Here is an 11,413-nt window from a genome sequence, read left to right on the forward strand (position 1 = left end):
TTTTACAATGCAAGTGTTTACTTGCAAAGCTATTCATATTCAATTCTAAGAAACATTCTTTTCAATTTGTTTTTATAAATGTTGTTATTGGCTATGAATATGCTTTTTGTTTTGTTGTTTGGATATCCCAAAGAGTTGGATCTTCCAGAATTACATGCGGAGAATTTATCCAATACTTGGCTAGATCTGTTCTTTTTTTTTCATATTTATTTCCTTTTTCAAAAATCAAAACATATTACACAAAATAATTACTCACATTAAACATGTTTTTGTGCTAGTAAATGGATTTTATGCTCATAGTTTACTAACATATACTTGTTACTTTGGAAGGAAAGAACAAGTTATGCATCTTCCTGTTATATAAAGTTTCATCCAAAATCACATAGAAATTCCCTCTCAAACGATGGTTAAAAATCACCACCTCCCACTCTCTTTTAGGTTATAACTTATGCATCTAAAAACATGTCATCTCTCTCTTGTATGTTGTATTGTTGACTTCACTAACAGTCCTTTAATGACATGCATTGGTTTTATGACAAACAAAGTTGGTGTCTTAAAAATAATGTCATCTCTACTATATTTTGAAGGATTTAGGACACGCGCGTTTGCCTGTCCTAAAATTGTCTGTCGATTCATATTTTTAGGTGACACACATCCTTTCTTCATAGCAGTTAATAGGTAAACGAATCACAAAAAATTAAAAAACCATGCATCCAACATTCGTTTCCACAACTTTTCGACCCTCACATCCTCTTCTGATATCTCTACCTATGATTTCAGAAAACACCGATGAAAATTGTAGTTTTTACAAGAGAGAAAGTAATTGAAGAAATGTCATATTCAATGCTACAAAAAAAACCCAGAAGAAGGGGATGCAAACAATAGCTTTCTCCATTATTTTTTATCGTAACTCTTGGCGAGTATTAGAGGAGTTTTTAGTCATAATAAAAACAATAAAAGAGGTCGTCGAACGAACCTATTCTTCCGATTCAACAGGTAAACCAGGGGCGGAACTATATGGTTGGCAGTGGTGGCATGTGCTACCCCTCAAAAAATTATGGATACTGTTCAATATTTAAAAAAGAAAAAGGTTTAGTTTAAGTTTCTACTACTTACAGAACTTGTGTTGCTTGGTGCTTCTATTTAGCTTAATTTTGAAGTTCAAAGAGGCTAAAAGCCCAATTGTGTCCATCAAAATGTCTTTAAAGACTCCATTCAAATGCAACGGTGGAGCCTATCCTTATTTGCTTATTTGAAGGAGTGATTACATATTATACATTATAAAACCCACTATTAGAATTATAAGAAATATAAATACATGTCGATTGAAGCTACCTTTGTGTTTGGCATTGGAATTATAAGGAAATTCGAAGAAGTGTCATAGGTTGTATCAAGTGAAATGAATTTTTTATTTAAATTTAAAATATTTTATGGGCAATATTTAATTGAGTATACGTTCGTGTACAAATCATTATATGTCATGTTTATTGAGTTTTATTTTCATGTCGTATCGTGTTAATTTTTGTATCAAAATTTGAACACAAACACAACAAAATACAATATTGGATTTTTTTATACAAGACTACACAAATATGAATTCAAAGTTCCATTTGGTTTCAATATTGTTTCGTTTATTATATTTTTGTGGTATTGTGTCAACTTTAGCTACCTCTAGATTCATATCTAATGAAATAGTAATATTTAATTATTTTGATCTTATTATATATTACTATTAAAAAAATGTATGTTACCCCTACGAAAATTTTCTATTTTGGCCACTGAGGTAAACAGATGTTTGATTTTGTCTGTCCTTTTTAGGAGAATTCCTGTCTAATTAATTTGGGATCTAGGGTTTCATAACTCATCAAATAATTCTGAATCACTTCTTGGACCCGAAAATTTACCACTTCAAGTATTGAATCAACAACCACGCGACCTTTCTGTCCTTCTTCAAAAGCTTCATTCAAGGTAAAAATAAAAGTTTGGGATATTTTTAGTGCAGATGATTTTTGTACTTAATTCTTTTTTATTTTATGATTTAGTGAGTCTATGCATGAAGCTGTAATTCGAGGGTGCAAGGAGCATCATTGTTGTGGTTAGCACTTTTTTCTTTTCTTTTACATTTTATCATTTGAATAGTATTATAGAAATAACATCAAATTTTTATTATTTTCAAACATATGGGTTTAATGTTGGGGGATGTTCTTCGTTTACTTGACCTTATATAGTCATGGATATCTCCATCAGGAGGCGATGAAGATATCTTCTGGAAAATTCATCATCACTTTTTCATTTCATATTTTTAATAAAAATTTAGCGTTTTACATTTTCTGAAAATTATTTCTTTTCTTTCTGGAAGGCCTGTTGGCGACCCTCAGATGATCCGTTTTGGGGCATATTTAGTTCTTGTGCTTCGTCATTTACTTCCGGATTAAATAAGGATGCTTTTAAGGAGAAGATAATGACTCTCGGTGATCTTATTCTTTACATGCAAGTGTTTATCATCTGGTGAATGTATGCATGCAACAGCACCTACGAATGCTCTTTATTCTTCAGTATAGATCATAATTTTTATTTTGTGATGTATATTCGTTAGGCGTTTCTTTTTCTAGTGCCAAAGTGCTATGTAAATGAAGATTGGAGTTAATAATATCAAAAAAAAAAAAAAAAAAAAAAAAAAAAAAAAAAAAAAAAAATCTGAAATGTTTGTGATGTTGGAACCGGGTGACCTGCAACATTTCTTGACAATAGTTTTCAATTAGTTGGACAAAGGAGAATCATGCACTACAAAAAAAAAAAAAAAAAATGATATTTAGTGGCATATATTTTTAATGACATATCTCTTTTATACCACAATAGTATGTTTTCAGTGGCATATTTTATATGCCAGTATAAAATTAATAGATTTAATGACACTTAACAACTTATGTCACTAATATTAATATTTAATAATGGTATAAAAAATTAAAATGCCACTGAAAAGTCTATATTTTTTGTCATATATATTTTTATATATCGTTAAAGGTGTATGGAATGATTTTATTGATTTGATTTGTATGGGGTGATTTTATTGATATGTTTTGTGCCACTAAAGAAATAAAATTTCTGGTTCTTATTCACATCTGGAAAATGAATCCATGTTTCCTCAATTTCTTATATGTGTCTTTTTACATCATAGGTGTTAGAGAGCAAAGTCTAAAAAAATATTTTACCCCTAATCTCGCCACTCCCTTTTCTCTCATATTCTCTCCCATACATAACACCACCACAAAACTGCCATCGCCACTCAGTGCTTCCACTTCCGACGTCGCATCACCATTGTTGCTACGCCTCACCACCGTGCACCAAAGATTTAGATTCCAGCTAATGAATGTCCCTCTATTCTCCACTGGACTCCAATTAGCTACTATTTTATTCACTCCGACCACCGAATTTGGCTCTCCTTATTCTTTTTTAGTTTGTGTATTTGAATAGTGCCTTCGAGTTCAATAATTCCATAGAAGTTGTAAAATTAGATAGTCGTTCCTTTAGTTAATTCGTGGTAGAATTTTTTTTACAAACCTCTACATCTTAGTAGAAAGTTTTGTAAGTAATTGCAATCTGCGTCTTTATAGTTGAAGATGAACCTCTTAAATTATGGAATTCTAAACTTTTGTTTATCAAACTTGATAAGGTCGTAGTTACCTTGGGATAACTCCTCAACATCAACTAGTAGAAGTTTTCTCTATAACTTATACTACATTGTAAATAAGCACCATGTATTAAGTAGAAGTCATTAATATTTTAACAAGTGCAACAATATATGTTATTTGTTTGTAACATGCATGTTGTCCATTGCAACTTGTTAGATTTATATAGTGTTCCTATAGTTTGGGGTAATCACATTGTGGTATAAATTTTGATGAATGATGCTCTTCATTCCTTATTGTTCCCCAAACAGTGTGTAGAAGTTGTAACCAATATTTAATTCTTTAATTCCTAAACTTAATTATTAGTCTTGTTACTCATTACTCATGTAGTTGCATAGCTTCAACAAGGAACTCATGATGTGCCTTCAAGATGAAGAATGATGTTTTGTGAGTTTTTCTTTTAAGATTTTGGGTAGATTAAAGACTAGTTATATGGTTTAAAGTCAACCTTTTGTTGCATGTGTAGAATAAGAAGAGTTAAGTATACTTTAAACTTTAACTATATGATAATACAATTTGACACTTTACTTACAGCCCGGGGACATTCCTCGTTGTTGCACCAACTATGTGAAACAATTCAAGCTTATCTCAGTTGTTTATTGGAGGTTACTTAGTTTTTTGTTTTACTTCAAGACTTTGTATTCTTAAAAAGAACTTTATATGATAATAAAAGATAATTTGTTTCAGAAGATGAAGAAACCGAGCCACCTTTAATTGCTTCACCAATAACCGGTCAGATAAGTCTGTGACAGATGCTGAGCTACATAGAGAATCCTTTTGATAAATTTACATTGCTTTTCTGTCACTTGGGGTGAACTTGGAAAATTTCTCTGATCTCCCTCATGGGCCCAGGTTTCTCAAGGCATGTTCTTAGCATCCCAATCAAGCATACCTCACTTAACAGCTCCTGGATTCCCTCCAAGCTTATCAGCATCTGGATCCCCAACAATAAGCACTCTATTTCTTTTTCAACCACAAGAAGCATGTCTGATGATAGATTTACAACCTCAAGTCAATTAATCTCCTTGACTGGTGTGGATACTAGATCTCAGATCTCTACATAATTAGCTTTAGAAGTTTGAGTAGCTTTAGAAGCTTTAGTTTTGTGCAAAGAATAAGTAGAATATTGTAACGTCCGAAAAACACAACCAATTTAAATTTTCAAAACAGCCCGATTTTCATTAAAATGTTTACAAAAAGGTTCTCAATACAATTCATTTAAGTATTCCCAGAATCATGTCGTTACGAAATCCTAAGGAGCGGTACGATCGCGCCTTCGCCTGGCCACAGTCTCCTGAAGAACCTGAAAAACATTAAACCACAACTGTAAGCCCGAAAGCTTAGTGAGATACCCCCAAGATACCAACCACGCATACGCCCTTCCAGGCTACGACCTTCCGGTCCAAGACATATAAATCATACATAACATAACAGAACATAGAACAACCATGCATATCGGGTCTAACGTGACTGGTCCGCCGTATCGGGCCTTCAGTCCTTCGGATCCATCCTCCGGGTCTAGTCATGTCCTTCGAGTCTACAGTGGGGTTGGTCCGCCCGCATCAGGCCTTCAACCCACCTGGTCCACTCTCTGAGTCTACAGTGTGACTGGTCCGCCCGCATCGGGCCTACAGTCGGCCTGGTCCACTCTCCGAGCCTCGGCACGTCTGGTCCGCCCTCATGGGGCCTACAGCCTATCCGGACCGCTCGCTGGGCCTTCGGAACACCCGGTCCGCCCTGGGTATCTTGGCCTACAGCACAAAGCAGGACCCGCCTCAACCCATCTCCAGTCCAAACAACCATGTGCACAAAACATACATTCATATAACAATCATAATCAACAAACCGAGTAAACAGATCACATAGCATATCATTACTCTAACCGGGCTACCGACCTACCCATTCACTAGCATAACATTACTCTGCCTATCGAGAACTGACCTTCACAAGGCCCCCCCCCTAGCATATATCATCCTAACTACCAGGATGCAGACACAACCAACAACAACATGATAAACGTAACTAAATCTCGATACAATAAAAGGGCCGGCCTTGGTGCCTTAGACCCTGTAGATATAGTGAGGATAACTCACCTCGAACCTGACGGCTGAAAAGATAAGATCCCGCTGCTTCGAGCTCTGTCACAACTCCTCCACTGAACATCAACAATAACCCAATAAATACCCATAATTACCGAAATACCCCTAGAAGACAACTGATCAACCTTGGACAAGTCAAAGTCAACCCCTGACAGACCCTACTCGCCGAGTCAACCCGATGACTCGCCGAGTCCTTATGCTCGGACTTCCCTCACTTAGTGACCCAACTCGCCGAGTCACCCCAAGACTCGTCGAGTGCAACAACTCTGAGTCCACTCGCACCCAACTCACCGAGTTACCCCTCGACTCACTGATTCGACGACTCAACCAGGAATATTGGGACTTCCTTGACATGACTCGCCGAGTCCAACTGGACTCGCCGAGTCCAAGGCAATCTTCAACCTACTCGCCGAGTTGTTCTTCCAACTCGTCGAGTTCAAGGCCATCTTCAAGCAACTCGTCGAGTCCACCCATGTGACTCGCCGAGTTCCACCGGTCTGAATCCATACAGAAGCATCTCAGGCCATGCAATTGATCCAAAACATAGATCCAGCCTCCTACAATCCATCCATCACGTAAAGTAGCAAACTTTACGTGAATCAAACGAGATCTAGGCCATTTCCACCTTAAAACCAAGATTTGGGACATGATAGCTTCACTCATAGCACAAAGTTTGGGACTTTAATGCACTCAATGACTTCTCCACTCCAGATCTGAGGTAGCAACCTCAGATCCATCCCCCAACACCAAAATGTCACACAACCAAGCATCTCACACAACCCCAAATGATGAAACTAGGAATGCACAGCTCAAGGACGAAGATATTACCTCCAGAAGATGTCTCAATAACAGCTAAACACGAATCCAAGCAAAGCCCTTTGATCCAAACCACTTCTCCTTCAAGATTTCTCCAAGCAACACCTCTCCAAGCTCCAAGTTGCTCCACCAATGCTCTCCTCCACGAGATTAGGGTTTCTGGAACTCAAGGGGGGAATAAGAGAGGCTGTGTAGGGGTATAATGTTCTTTATATAGGGCTCAACCCCGGAAATTAGGGTTTTCTTCATACAGCACCTACTCGCCGAGTCCACCTTTGGGACTCGCCGAGTAGGCCACTAGACACGCGACCCAACTGCGACCTGACTCGCCGAGTCCATCCATGGACTCGCCGAGTCACCCTCTAAACTTACACTTCCAGCCCTTCAATTCTACTCTTGCGATTCCGGGATGTTACAATTCTCCCCCACTTAAATTAGGCTTCGTCCTCGAAGCCTTCGGCATCTCATCTTCCATTTACTTCCCACAATGCGCCACTTGACCTTGACCGAACCAAGTCCCTCAAAGTACAACCATAGAATCAGAAGCTCACTTCCTCCTTCCATACGGTGTTCCCCACCATCTACTCAAACCGGCACCCCCTGTACCCTCCGATAACCACACTCAACGACCGAGAATTACCCATGATGCCTTACTGCTCCAATTCTCATCCTTCACTTGACTCACATGGCTATAGAGCCACGCACCCTCGGATTCCCGATCCGAATTCCACTCTACCCTTACCCTGACGACCGAAAGACCCATTCTTCCGTTTCGGAGCAACTCCCCCGAGTTCTCCTATCGCAATCACACGTACATGCTGATCTAGCTCTGGCGCCCTCAGTGCGGATAATCTGATATACAGACGATATCCTCAACATCCTTCCAGGATAAACCACCGATACATACCCAGAACCCTGATCATGATCTCACTGAGAGTCCAAGACTCTTGCTCTGCATCCCTTCCGAACTCCCCTCCCTGACTCCACGTCGCGATATTCCCTCTGCGCCCAAAGCAACATATCGAGTCGAATAAGTTTATATTCCGCCGCCGCAACACACTACTCAAAGACCATCGACGGACCACTGCGATCGCAACTCTGCACTGCCGCTTTCACCTCCGTGAATCCCCACTCGCCTGCCCAGCCACCATGACAGGTACCATGGTGCTCATCCTATGCCACATTACCACTTTAGAGCGTACCCAATATCCATGCATTACCGCTACTCTGGCTCTTAGCACAAGGACTCTCAAGCCCATGCACTACCTTCACTGCTCAAGATCGCTAGCCGGGGCCAGACCTCCCAATGTAATCCCATCGCGACATACGCAACCCATAACCTCTAGCCGATTCAATACTATCCGCAGAGTCTTCAGCATGACTGGACCGCCTCCTCGGGCCTTCAGCCAATCTGGACCACTCTCAGAACCTTCAGCCAATCTGACTGGACCGTCCTCCGAGCCTTCGGCTTGACTGGTACGCCTACCGGCCTTCAGTCTACCCGGGCCGCTCAACAATCACTCATCATTCCGAACTATCTCTTCGGGAAATCCTCCCGTGCATACCGTTCTAGCCCTCTAGGGGTTCCGAACTCTACCCCCCATCATACATACTCGATCCCGGCCTGCCCCCATGCCTTCCTCAATCAACTGCTCTGGGTCTGTATTTCGCCCCCGCACGCCTATTGCTCACCCATACGAGCCTGCTCTCATCTGATAGAAATACCGCTGAATTTCCCCAAGCGGCTAAATAACCTTCCATGCCCAACGACCATCCGGAGAATTTCCAATTCTCCCCCACTTAAGACACTGACAGATAATCACCGGTCGCCATCACCGATCTCCCAAAGCACCTCGCAGAAATCAACACATGCACTCCAAGTGCGTTTCGCCAGTACCAACAGCTTTCATACCAATCATGCTCCCCCGCTGTACAACCCGCTCGAAAGCGACTCAACCTTCATCTTTCCGATCCTCAGATTGCAGAATCCAACTAGCCTCCAAACTAACGCCGCATTCGCCACCAATTCTCACAAAGATAATCAATGATGGCTCGAATTATAATCCCATAACCATAACGATCCCTCAAAGGACACAAGATACTAAAACCAAAATTTCGATCACAATTCGCCAATCCCTCAAGGAACAATGAATACCACAAGAAACCCGAAACGCAATTTCCATAGCCAACCAATGAAACTAGTAGATGACAATACTCCACAACAATCATAAATAATCAAAACATCAGAAAGAAACATACCCGCAACAGCAAGCTGAAAAACACGACCCTAAGCCCTTGGGGGCTCCGCTCCACCCTGACCTCCACCTGTGATCCTCAATGTAGCCGGTGCTGGAGCCTGCACCGATCCTGCAGCAATCTGTGGACAGTTGACCTTCAAATGTCCAACCTGATGACAATGATAGCATATCCTCAAATCCCGAACCGGCACCGACTGCCGACAATCCCTCGCATAGTGTCCCTCCTTCCCGCACTTGCGGCATGCTCCACCGGACCGACAAACCCCGGCATGACCCCTTCCACACTTACCACAGACGTGGCCACCCTGATCTCCCATCCTGAAATCAACGGTCTTAGACCGTTTCGTCGCCGGCTGCGACTGAACCGGAGCTTGCCTCAGCTCCCGCATCTGTAACTCAATCTCTAACTCACGCCGCCTGGCGGCCTCCTGCAACTCCAGCAAAGTCTCGCACCTCTGCGCAGACACAAACTGTCTGAGATCCCTCTTTAGCATGCTCAGATATCGAGACATCTGAGCCTGCTCCGAAGCGAACTCAGGGCAAAACATTGCCCGCTCAGTAAACATCCTGGTGATTTCCGTCACCGATTCTGAATCCTGTTTCAGCTCCAAAAACTCCTGAGCCAACCTCTCCCTCTCGACCTGTGGAACATAACGAGTACTGAACATCTCCCTGAACCGATCCCATGAAATCGCAGCCCTCTGCGCATCCGAGTACGATCCCGTGGTCAATCTCCACCAGTCCTTTGCTCCGAGCCTCAACAGGTTCAAAGCACACCTCACCCTCTGATCAGCAGGGCATGAACACGTGAAGAAACATCCCTCCACATCTGATAACCACCTCATAGCAACGATCGGGTCCTGAACTCCATCAAAAGTGGGAGGCTTCGTATTATCGAAGTCCCGATACTGAAAACCTCTGCTGGCTCCTCCCCCTGCCGCCGCTACTGCTGCGGTAGCCGCCGCGGCAGCCGTCTCCGTGAGAGCCGCATAACGCTCATCAAAATACTCCACCATGGCGGTCTTGATCGACCCAAACAACTCTGGCAGCTCAGCCCGAATCAACGCAGCAACCTCATCATGCAGAATCTCGCGAATCCTCGCATCCAACTCGTGCGTACTCATCTGACTGACAACCTCTGGCTGTGCAGACCCACTTGGAGCTCCCTCTCCTGCTCCTGATCCTGACCCGGATCCACTCCCAGCGTGCCCTGGAATCTCCATACTGAAAATAAAACACCAATCTCAGACATATTCCACTATTCCGGGAACCAGCTCTCATCCCAACCCTAGAGGTCATGATTTCCCTGATACACATATGAGTCCGTGCTTTCAGTAGTACGGGCCCATACTACCTTCCACACCAACCCATATTTGTATGAAGTACTCCCACAACACCCTAGTGACACACATAGCAACTCTCTATCCTCACCACTAGAGGAACACTAGAAATCTCTCACAAGGAACCCTAGGCTAGCAGGCATCATAAATCAGGCAACTCATCAATAAATCCTGAAGATCCCTAGCCTAACTCTAGCATGCTGTTCTATCAAAGCTCAATAAAACAATTGCCATGTATGATATTTTGGGGTTACTTACTGGCTCCGGCTGATCGTACCTCCGCGTCCTCCTTTACTTATTTTGAAAACCATTTTAAATTTCTCTTTTTGAAAACTCTCCTCAATTTGAGACTGGAGTCACACAAGTGTCCCTCCAATTCACTCAAACCAAGGCTCTGATACCAACTTGTAACGTCCGAAAAACACAACCAATTTAAAATTTCAAAACAGCCCGATTTTCATTAAAATGTTTACAAAAAGGTTCTCAATACAATTCATTTAAGTATTCCCAGAATCATGTCGTTACGAAATCCTAAGGAGCGGTACGATCGCGCCTTCGCCTGGCCACAGTCTCCTGAAGAACCTGAAAAACATTAAACCACAACTGTAAGCCCGAAAGCTTAGTGAGATACCCCCAAGATACCAACCACGCATACGCCCTTCCAGGCTACGACCTTCCGGTCCAAGACATATAAATCATACATAACATAACAGAACATAGAACAACCATGCATATCGGGTCTAATGTGACTGGTCCGCCGTATCGGGCCTTCAGTCCTTCGGATCCATCCTCCAGGTCTAGTCATGTCCTTCGAGTCTACAGTGGGGTTGGTCCTCCCGCATCAGGCCTTCAACCCACCTGGTCCACTCTCTGAGTCTACAGTGTGATTGGTCCGCCCGCATCGGGCCTACAGTCGGCCTGGTCCACTCTCCGAGCCTCGGCACGTCTGGTCCGCCCTCATGGGGCCTACAGCCTATCCGGACCGCTCGCTGGGCCTTCGGAACACCCGGTCCGCCCTGGGTATCTTGGCCTACAGCACAAAGCAGGACCCGCCTCAACCCATCTCCAGTCCAAACAACCATGTGCACGAATCATACATTCATATAACAGTCATAATCAACAAACCGAGTAAACAGATCACATAGCATATCATTACTCTAACCGGGCTACCGACCTACCCGTTCACTAGCATAGCATTACTCTGCCTATCG

The sequence above is a fragment of the Lactuca saligna genome, chromosome 2 (genome assembly GCF_052625555.1).
Source record: "Lactuca saligna cultivar CGN05327 chromosome 2, ASM5262555v1, whole genome shotgun sequence".
NCBI lineage: Eukaryota > Viridiplantae > Streptophyta > Magnoliopsida > Asterales > Asteraceae > Lactuca > Lactuca saligna.